The sequence below is a fragment of the Arvicola amphibius genome, chromosome 17, assembly GCF_903992535.2.
Source record: "Arvicola amphibius chromosome 17, mArvAmp1.2, whole genome shotgun sequence".
In the NCBI taxonomy this organism is placed as follows: domain Eukaryota; kingdom Metazoa; phylum Chordata; class Mammalia; order Rodentia; family Cricetidae; genus Arvicola; species Arvicola amphibius.
In genome coordinates, this window is record NC_052063.2 from 11956955 (window position 1) to 11968231 (window position 11277).

Below are 11277 nucleotides of genomic sequence, written 5' to 3' on the forward strand. Positions count from 1 at the left end.
TGTAGGCAAACGTTTGAGTAGAACAGCAAGCTTCTCAAGTCGTTCTGAGTCACCTCATAGACTAGTTGCTTTGTTAAGCATTTGAGCAAGGTCTGGGGCCTGATTTCAAATGGAAGCTCCCTCCAAATGCCTGCTAACACCAAGCCCTGGTGAGTCAATGCTTTCTAGATTATTCTTCATGATTCCCTTCTGTCTCAAAAGCAACACCTCTTCTGCTTTTTTCCCCCTTGACCCAATTATCTACAGCCAAGGGGACTTCCATTTCCTTGGCTGCTTCTCCTTCCTTCGGCTTTAGTAGATGACAAGGACGATCCTGCTCCCTCCCCTCCTTCTCTCTCTCTTAACTTTCCTTATTCCAGATAAGTGAGTCTGCCTGCACAGATTAGTCTGCTGCTCATGCAAAGCTTTGTGCTCCACTCTTCCTGCATGGCATTACCTGGACATGCTTCTAAAAATGCCATGTGTCTTCTCTTCTGAGTTCTACTCGGACTTCAGTCCTGTTCATAGCACCATGAGTGACAAATCCGTACACCAATCATGTTTACAGCAACTGTCAACTGGGTGGTGTCTAGAGTCACTTAGGAGACAAACTTCTGCGCATGCCTATGAGTTGGGGGTTGGGTTTCTTGAGGTGGGAAGACTGGTCTACGGTGGCCAGGTCCATTCTGCAAGCTGTAGTACTGGACAAAGTAAGCTAAGTATTCATTTCTTTCTGTTTCCCAACTGAGGATACCATGTGATCAGGTGCTTGACGTGACTGCTACCATGACATCCTCACAGCCATGGGCAACATCCCTGCAGTGTGAGCTAAAGCAGACTCTTTCTTTTCTCAGTGGCTCTTGTCAGACCGTGTGTCACGGGATCCAGACAAATCGCCAATACACTAATTGACTGGCTAAGCATAGCCAGGCAGAACGATGGGGCTAATCCTTCTTGTACCAGTGTTTTTATAGTAGGCACAATGTAGCTAGACAGAAAGCAAGAATACAAGCCCCCCTGGGTCTGTGCATGTATGTAGTTCAGTGGTAGAGGGAGAACGAGCATGCACAAAGCCCTGGGTTCCATTCCCAACAAAATCAATACCATCCATACAGTGTGAATATTCTAAAAAATGTTTGTATGGGGTTGTGAGAGGTGGCCTTTTAGAATCCCATTAATCTTTTTCTCACTTCATGACACTCTTTGGTTTTTCTAACAAAGCTGTGGAGTGCCATATACATCTACTAGAAAGATTTCAGAAATGAATACATTTTAGATTCCTGTGTACCCACCCATGGAACACTATCTAGTTTTCTCTAAGATAAAAAAAAATTTCCAAAATAATTTTAGACGTTTGCCAAGACCATTCAGAGAGTTTTTGCTCAGACTCTGAGTCCTAACAGCTCAGGTGGGTTCCTTCTTCGCCCACGTGAGCTTAATAATTTCTTTTCCCTCGCTGAACGTTCTCATGAGCTTGCTGACTGGTAGTCAAGGAAGAAGTGTTTTGTAGGCCATTAACTGGGATAACAAAAGCAAAACAAAAAGCCATCTCTCCTTTTGAATTTTTTCCCAAACGCTTCAAATCGATTTTCCAGGCATTTCTGAGCGAGTGTGGTCAGGTCATGGTAATTCACTTTTAGTGTTCTCATTTACATTAGCTAGCACTTTGGAGAGCCATAGTTCAGGCTGAGAATTACCCAGGAGAAATTGCTCTCGAAAGCAATCATTGTGAATGAATTTTCATCACTCAGTCTTATCATTTCTTGCCTGTTCTGTGGCATTCTCTCTTTTCATCCCTAATAAAAGATAAATACGAATAGAAGTCTTATTATGACATTTTCTTTAGAAAACTTAAGTCTTATTAATCATGACAGTTGGTCTACAGAGCCAATTAGCTGTGTTGTTTACAAATGCATACAACACACGCGCACGCACATGCACACACACCAAGTTGGTAAATGCATAATGCGTTTTTGTCTTCTTGTGGGAAATATTGTTTTAATTTCTGCTCGCCTATAATGTTTCACAAAATTTTGATTTTCATGTACCTTAACTCATGCAAAGAATAAGACTAAGTACAGCCATTTGGAATGTTTAAACAGGAAAACTATCAAATTTGTTTTAAGTTACCAACAAACAGAAAGTTGCAATTTTTAACTGTTGCCTTAAAATCTAGAATAAATCGTAAGGTAATGTTGATAAATATTTATCAATTTCTTATTTTATGTTGGGCCCAATTATAACAGATTCATGAAGAGTTTTGTTGCTGGTAGAGGTGATGGTTAGTTTTGATTTATTTCATTGGATCTTAGAAGTCTGGTGACATAATTTTTGCCATTTCTCAATTTTTTTTCAGATGGAAAATAAAGATTTCAAAAGATAACTTGCCCAACTTCTGGTGAATTCAGCATTGAAAACCCCAAAGTCAGCTTTATTAACCTTTGTGCTCAATGACACAGTATCTAATACTACATTCTAAAGAGGCGTTCACAACCTTTGGATACTCATGTATGACCTTTATGGTCATCAGACATGAATGCGTAGTATACATACATGCATTCAGGAAAAACATTCATATATGTATAATGAAGATAGATAGATCTTTAAAAATTAAATAAATAAGTGTATCTAAAGAGCTGGCCAACAGTGAGCTAGCCACTGGAGGAAGAGACACTCTTCCCACACAAAGACACTTGGTGTTCAAGGTCACAGTAAACAATGAATCAGAGCTTTGTAGGTTGAGAAACTTACAAAAATTCCCACTGGTCTCTCTTTTTTTTTTTTTTAAAAAAAAAAATAAACCTTAAAATTCAAGGAAAAAAACTAAAAGAAAGAAGGAAAAGACTGTAGCCAAGACTGTTGGTACACACTGATCCCAGAATTCAGGAGGATAGTGCATTCAAAGGCAGTTTGGGTCACAAGCAAGTTCCATGTCAGCCTGAATTACAAAGAAAGCCCACATCTTGACCACAGTGACGGCAATGATGACAATGGTTATAATTAATTATTAGTTAAATTATAAATTAAATTAGGGTAGAAGACTGATAATATTTTTCATTTTAAACTGTTGTTTGTGGCTATCATGACTACTTGAATGCCCCTTCCACAGCAGCATCTCAATGATGTGCTGCCAACACCAAGCACTGCCAAGAAGGAAGGAATACAGTGGTAAATACAATGGGCACCTGTTGTGGAATATTCCTATACACTGTATGAAGATATGTCTCTGTGGTTGGTTTAATAAAAAGCTAAGCAGCCAATAGCTAGGTAGTATTTTGGGGACAGAGAGAATACTGGGAAGAAGAAAGGCGGAGCTGCCGGGCAGACATGGAAGGAGCAGGATGAGCAGTGCATAGATGAGGTCAGTGAACCTTAGGGCAGCAATAGATGAATAGAAATGGGTTCATTTAAGTTTTAAGAGCTAGCCAGAAACTAGCCTAAGCTATCGGCTGAGCTTCCATAATTAATAATAAGCCTCCATGTCATTCTTGGTGAGCTGGAGCCCCCAAAAGAAAAGTCTGCCCACAGAGAACTACTCTTGGAGCTTGTATTTCCATGGGGAATAGTTGAACCAGTTAAACAATAAGTGTGTAAAAATATGTTTATTTTACTGAAGAAAAAAATAAAAGTAAGAATAGTTGGGTGTGGGTAAAGACCTCTCAGAAACAATTTAATTAATTAATTAATTAATTGGACATTAATCAATGGGATGTACCAGGAAGGACTTTTTGAATGTCTTTAAGGATTTTAACCCTATAACCTCAAGTGTCACTTTTTAACTCTCTTTGGCCACTTTTGGTTCCTCTTTCCCTAATAAGCTTGCAAAACTTTCTTCATGATATAAATAGGATATTATATAGCAAAGAATTGAAATGTGAACAATAATTTTCACATCTGGGAGAAAAGACAGAACTATCTATGGATGAATGAGTTATTTTCATTTCACAAATATTTCTAGAATTTCAGTGTCCTAACACAACACCTGATACTTCTACTTTTTCAAGCATTTGGTAAAATATTCTCTGATAAGATATGAGAGGTTTTCCCCACTTCCAATCACACCATGTTTTTCAGTAATAGTATACTTAGATAGACATTTTACTGTCTGATATAAATAAACTTAGTTTGAGCGTCAGTAAAAATGTATCTATATATAAGCATACAATTTAAAACTAGTCACTTATAAAAGTAGGCAAGATCCTTCCTATTGTTGACATGTGTCCTCCACATATCATTGGAATCTCAGTTCCCAAATTCATATACTGATGGAATTTGGAGGTGGGTCTTTTAAGAGGGTTATTGAATTATAAAGGCTCTGTTATTATGAACGAATTAATCTATTCAAGGATTAAGGGGTTACTGTAGAAATAGGTTCATTAAAGCATCAACAACAACAATAAGAGTTCATTGGCTTACTGGCTGTCTCCTGTCATTGGTACCTAATGAAATTGTTTCCTGGTAGTGAGTGACTGCCAGCACCATGCTTCCTGGCCTTCAAAACTGTGACTTAAATGAATCTCTATTCTCTAAATTGCCTAGGCTCAGGAACTTTGTTCCAGTAATAGGAAATGGACTCCCAGTCTCAAAGTTTATCTTCTATTTCTCCTTTTTTAAGTCATGTCTAGATGGCCTGTTCTTTTGACAGCAGTCCTTACTTCAAGCCCCATACTCTTTTTCCCTAACCCTCTTAGAACTGACAAAGTCACAGCATAATATTTAATAGATTTCACAGAACATCATCAACTTCTTCCATACTTAAATGATTCTAGAGTCTCTGCATTCCGGCCAAGTCCTGCCTTTCAAAACCCTTCCCGTGTGTCCTATAGTGGCAGTATCTCAGTGGACGCTCATACAGCTGTCACCAAGGCTCCAGGAATTTAAGGAAAACCTTCACCATTAAAGAATTTCAGTTCCCTTGAGCCGGGCGGTGGTGGCGCACGCCTTTAATCCCAGCACTCGGGAGGCAGAGGCAGGCGGATCTCTGTGAGTTCGAGACCAGCCTGGTCTACAAGAGCTAGTTCCAGGACAGGCTCCAAAGCCACAGAGAAACCTTGTCTCAAAAAACCAAAAAAAAAAAAAAAAAAAAAAAAAAAAAAAAAAAAAAAAAGAATTTCAGTTCCCACAGGCCGGAAGTCTGGATGGAAGGTGGAAAACAGGGCACTATGTCTCTGACTGAATCTCTGTAAGTCAGTCCCTTAAGTGTCTGTCTAGCTTCTAGTCCTTTCTTGTCGGTGCTACCCTGATCTTGCCCGGAACAACCATCCCTTTTTCCAATCGTACAGAGGGAGTAGGTCCCAGATCCTTCCCTGGGCCACTAGGATGGCTGAATACTCAGAGCTATTCTATCTGCAGCTTTTCATCCCTCTGCTTCAGGATGGTCAGTTGACCCTGGTCAGCCTAGTGAGGCACAGTGCCAGCTCTTTGACATGGCCTGGAGCAGATAGACCTCGTACATTTCCGAAATATCAATATCTGTTTTCTTCTGAATCTGTTAATATGGAGAGCATGTTCAAGAGACAGCTAGTTCTATAATGGTACCAGGTCTGGAGATCCAGCTAGTTTTGAAACCAGTTTTGTTCATCGACTTCTCAATCCTCTTTGTCATTTAATCTGCATTTATGTTGTTTACAGTTGAGCAAGTTCTGATTAAACAGAAAGAGAAGACCACAGACCTGGTGGGCAGGAAGTGAGTCGAAGCAGAGAAGTGCGAAAAGGGTCAAAGTGGCCAAAAGCTTGAGATTCCTAAGATTGTGTTTGTTTCAAGGAGGAAAAGATAGCAACCTAAGCCAGATCCTAGGGTAAGGTCAACTTGCTTTTGCATGCTTTTAACTTTTGGCATAGTGGCTCTGGGGTCATCATGTACCTTGAAAAAAGAATCCACAGAGGCCCACATAACTCAACCCTGCCTAGAGAGAGAGAGAAAAAAGTAGAATTATCAAGAAGTAATTCTCTGGTGCCACCTTTAAGAGCAATGTTATTAGTGAAAAGACCAAAGGACGTGTGTGCTACTTAACTACATGGGATCATCAACAAAGCATCTTGTTTTCTGAACTTATTTTCCTTCTTGGTGACATGAAGGAAAAGCCTGTTATTCCGCCCTATAGCAGCTCTATGAGATAGCTATTAATAGTTGTAGTTGGTAATAATGTTATATTTGTACTATACCATAATGCAGGCCAATAGGAAATTCTCAGTTTACGTTAGTTTAATACCAGCGAGAGCTGTCCTTTATCTGTGCATAATGTATCTGCCTTTGCGTATAGGTGGTGCTTTTCTCAACCACCAACTTCAGCGTGAGAAAATATAGAAATGGAAAAGAACAGCTTGCCAGGCAAGTTTCTAAATTGCCTTGTTGTCTTGAGGAAATATACCTTAGGGTGTCACCTCTTGGTAATGTTCAGTCACACATTTTACTAAGTTTAGAAAAATAGACGAGGCCACCAAGCTTAGTAGCAGAAAGTATCTGAACTGGCATTTGTGAATAAGTGAACAAAGCGAGCATCGATGTGCATTATTCTACAACCCAAACTAGCCTGGAAGATGGGTCTTACGCCTGCCGTTCTTCAGATGCGAACATCGGGACTCATGAAGATGCAGTCTTTTGCTCATGGTCACATAAGCAGTTTAACAGCGATGTTGAAATATGAGTCTATCTGAAGCTAAGCTCTGAATTTTCTCCTACAGAGAACGTGGGCTCATTAGGCATGGAAAGCAATCACATGCTGAAATGTGGCTCCTGGAACTTTAAAATTCATGTGGGTCCCTGAGGACCTGCTCAAATTAGAGCTCTGACTCAATAAGGCTGGGGCGGAGCCTAGGACGCTGCACTGTAAGGAGCTCTTGGGTGATGGCGCCTTGTAAGGACTAAAACTGCAGAGACTCCAGTATAAAGATTAAACCTTTAGCCTCGATTTTTAACATCCTGCCCCAGTCCCATATTTCTCTGATGGTTTTATTTTTCTCTATCCCTTTCATTTTTTTTTTGTAATCTTCCTGAAGAAGTTACAGCAGACTAGATGATGTACCATGCCTCTTAGCAATTTGTGGCCATCTTAATGTGGACTTAAGTCAAGTGTCATTTTTCATTAGGTGATAAATAAATGTGATTGTTTTATGTTGGTGGAAATTGGATGTTGAAAGACAACTGAGTTTTTTCCCTCCTCCCATTTCCCTCCTCTAATATTTCCTTCTCTCTTTCATAGCTCTTTCGAAGATCATTTCAATCCCACAGAGTCGCATTATGCAATATCTCTTTCCTTTTATGAAATGAACCCTCTATCTCATTTTTATTTCTTTGTCCCTTTAGCTAGAGAGCAGCCGTACGCAGTTAAAGTTGGGAAAGACAGCATCAGGTTAATGTACCCAAACTAAACTGCATGAAACACTCGGAGTGACGAGACATTTTAATATGAATCTTTGACTCAGTCTTTAGCAGGTTTTGTTTTCCTTTTGTAAGGGGGAACAGTCATACTTTGGGACACTTAGGTTGTTTATGAGAATTAAGGTTTTTGTTTTGGTTTTAACATTTGTTCTCTCTCTCTCTCTCTCTCTCTCTCTCTCTCTCTCTCTCTCTCTCTCTCTCTCTCTCTCTCTCTCATTAAGGTAACGACATGAAGAACTTACCATGGCTCTTCTATCAGTGTCAGCTATACAATGGCAGAAGATGGATTTCCCCATGGGGCTATGAAGCTGCTTGAGTAGCTTGAGGTGCTGGCAACCATCCCACTGTTCCCTTGTGTTCCATGACCAGTTCCCCAGCTCTCTATTGCTTGCCCGCCATGGCAACCACTCTGTGATGCTCACTCGTATATCCCAGCAGCATCTGCCTCAATGGTCCTTCAGGTTAGTCTCAAGCCATCGGCATGCCGGTCCATAATGACTTCCATTGACTTGAGCTCTTCATATAACTCCTGTGTCTCTTGATCAAGGTGGCCATTTATTATCCAGATAAGACACTTCTGAGAACAAGGGAGGTGTTTTCATAATAGCAGTGAGCTAGTCAGGCTAATAATCTAGGGTCATTCCCTACAGATGGGGACACACAAGCAGTTCTTCCAGGGTCAGCCTTGACTCTGCTATACCATGTGACTTTTTAGAAAAATTATTGTTTGAAATTTCGTGCATGAATAGTGTGTTTTCATCAGATTATCTCTGTTCCCTCATCATGCGCAAAAGTCGTATGTTCCAGTTCCAGTTTTCCCTTCCTTCACCTTTCTGTTGTAGTCAGGTTCTCAACAGACTGGGTCGTGCCCACCCATACTGAAAAGAGGCAGGGTTTTTGTTTTGTTTTGTTGTTGTTTTTCTCCATTTACCAAGTCAGGTGTTGTTGTCTTCCTAAAATACCTTTATATACTTCGTCTGAGTAATATATTACCATCTTATTGGACATGGCAAATTAAAAAATGACATCTTGCACATTGACCAACCAGTGAATGCTTTGTTCTTGGTGTGATTGACAGTAGAAACTTAGAGATGGCCCATCCATTTGGTTTATGGCTTCCCAATTGTTTTAATCAGCATTCAAAAGCTCCATTTGAGCTGTCTCCTCCAGTTTTATATTCCCCTCTAGTGCTGGGATGAAAGGCGTGCACCACTACTGCCTCGTTTCTATGGCAGGCTAGTGTGGCTACTGGCATTAAAGGTGTGTGACATTGCTGCCTGTTCTATAAGGCTGGCTGATGGAGGAAGGTCATCTGTCTATGCATTACTTGTATTGGTTAATAAGGAAACTGCCTTAGCCCTTTAATAGGACAGAAAATTAGGTAGGCGGCGTAAACAGAGCAGGATGCTGGGTAGAAGGCAATGAGGCAGTCGTCATGAAGCTCCGGCCCAAGATGGATGTAGGTTAGAATCTTCCCGGTAAGCCACCATATCGTGGTGCTACACACATTAATAGAAATGGGTTAATCAAGATGTGAGAGTTAGCCAGTAAGAGCCTAGAGCTAATGGGCCAGGCAGTGTTTCAATGAATACAGTTTGTGTGTTGTTATTTCGGGTGTAAAGCTAGCCTGTGCAGGAGCCGGGTGGGATGAAAAGCAGGCCTGCTCACCTCCTCACTACAGCTGGCTAGTGTGGCTGTTTTGCTTTTGTGATCCTCAGGCAAGCTTTTTTTTTTTTTTTATTAAAATGAAAGTGGAATGGCCCTACAGTGGCAGGCAGGAATAAATACGCCATGCAGACAGAGTCTGAGTGTGGAGCTAATTGAGTGCTGGGATTAAAGGCATGTGCCACCACCCCACTGCTGGGCTTGTCTTTTTAAAGGGACCTTTTGCACCTGAGTACAAACTAGGAACTGCTTGCCTTGCACAGACAGGTGACTGTGCCAGCTTCCCAAGGGGCAGGGACAAGGTGTGCCTGGGTACTAACACTTTGAACTCTATACCTATGTCAGCAGGGTTAATGACCGACAGAGACTGCTTTTGCCTCACTCACCAAATGGGGTTCTTGAGTTTGTGTTTCTCTCCATGTGGTTAATCATATCATAGAAACCTAAGTTATTTGAATTCACCAGTGTGTACTCATCTTTACCTAGCTGTCCTCCAGTTTCCCATGATTCTAACCAAATGGAAAAAAAAATAGACAAAGAGAGTTTATTTTCCTTTAAGATTTGTGCGGTAGACCCAAGCAGAACTTTGAGTCTGCCTAAGAGCCTAGGTTCTGGAATGTGTGGGTCGTGAGCCTGTGCCACATGCATTGTAGCCATGTAGACAGACTCTCTGGTAGGCAGCCCGGGAGAAGGGCCATCACTAGTTAATAAAGATGGTGAGCTCCCAAGATGGTAGACTTTGTCCTCACCCCCCCTGACCAGAGACAAAATCATGGCAGTTTAAAGCAAAGTCCTTGTGGGTTTTTTCCCCCTGCCAGGGAACTCCTGCTGCCCAACTGGCTCAACAAGTTCAAGGCCAAGTCAGGACTTGTTTAAGTGACAGTCAGAGGTCAATCAGCCATCTTAGCTTTCTTCAAACTTTCCAAACCTAAACTAGAGGAGGAGGAAGACTCTTTGGAGATTAAAAATAAATAAATAAACAAACAAACAAATAAAAACCTGCCCATGAAAAGAGAGTGAAGGAGATTAGAGTTTTGGCTTCATGAGTCCCCTCTCTGCTTTGGAGAAGATCTTTTTCTGTAGTGGGTCTGCAGCATGTGTGTGTGTGTGTGTGTGTGTGTGTGTGTGTGTCTTCACCCCTAATAAATGCCCTTTTTCGACTTGCTGATTCTTTCTGTTCTGTTTCTCCATTACTACCTGTGGGACATTTTTCTGCCTCTTTCATTCTTAAACTAGCCTAGAAAACCAAGCCAGCAGGACACCTCAGTGGTAACCACAGTCCCTGGTGTGCTGGGTGTGCTGGGTGTGCTGGGTGTGCTGGGTGTGCCACAGTCCCTGTGTGAGCCGGGAGCTCCAGAGTTGCACGGGCCAAGATAGGCAGTAGCAACAGCTGCCTGTGTTTGCCTCTCCTAATTGGTTTGCTTTTGATTTGGAACTTACTTGACGGAGCTTCCAGATTTGTTTTCTCTTTGTAACACCGACTTGGATGCTATTAACAGGCCCATCTGTTTGCTTTTCTTAAGTAAAATGTAAATTGGCTTTTGCTTTCCATCTCAGGTGCTTTTTGGTTTGCCTCTGCCGCTCACCTCCTTGGGTGGTTTGGCCATGATGGTGAATGTTTTGCTGCCAAGAGTAAAGAATTCTGATTATTCAGTCCTTTTTCTTTAAATGGGTGTAATTTTAATATTTAAAGAAGTTCTCAGTCTTTCATGGCTTTTGATTTGCTGCTGGGTGGTTTTTATTGCGTGTCTCCACTACCCTATTCATTCCTGCCCAAAAGCCCAACCAATGTCTGTATCCTATAGGGTTTCTCTTCCTACCACTTCCTTGGAAGGAAGCCTACGAGCTACTAGTTTGTTTTTTGTTTTTGTTTTTGTTTTTGTTTTTTGTTTTTCTCAAAGAATAAACAGTCACAATAGGACCATGCTGATGCGGTGGGCCTCTTGCGTGTGTGACTGCACTGGAGGTTGCTCCTTCCCTGGACCATTGTTGGGTAAGCAATTGATGGTTGAAGGATTCCACTTTGTATGGAACACTGTCCATACAAAATGGTACATGACAATGAGACGAATCTCAACAGACATATTTGAATATTCATGGATATGGGGTTTTTTTTTGACAATTAACTTCTTAAGATCCTTTTATAACAGAAACGTATTTGGGAGAAAGCTGCAAACTCTCACGAGAATTTAAGCAAATGCTTAAAATAAAAAAATAAAACAATAGAAAAAATTTTAGGGACCTTGAGATGG

General features: G+C 41.1%; 1 long non-coding RNA gene across 1 annotated transcript in view; it reads left to right on the top strand.

Moving 5' to 3' along the window:
- The window catches only part of LOC119803215, a 101235-nt gene extending 93062 nt beyond the window's left edge, over window positions 1-8173 (top strand). Inside the window, exon 4 of the long non-coding RNA XR_005283616.1 lies at window positions 7582-8173. This is a non-coding gene — a long non-coding RNA (uncharacterized LOC119803215). The remainder of the gene's footprint in view (window positions 1-7581) is intronic.
- The last annotated feature ends 3104 nt before the right edge of the window (window positions 8174-11277 follow it).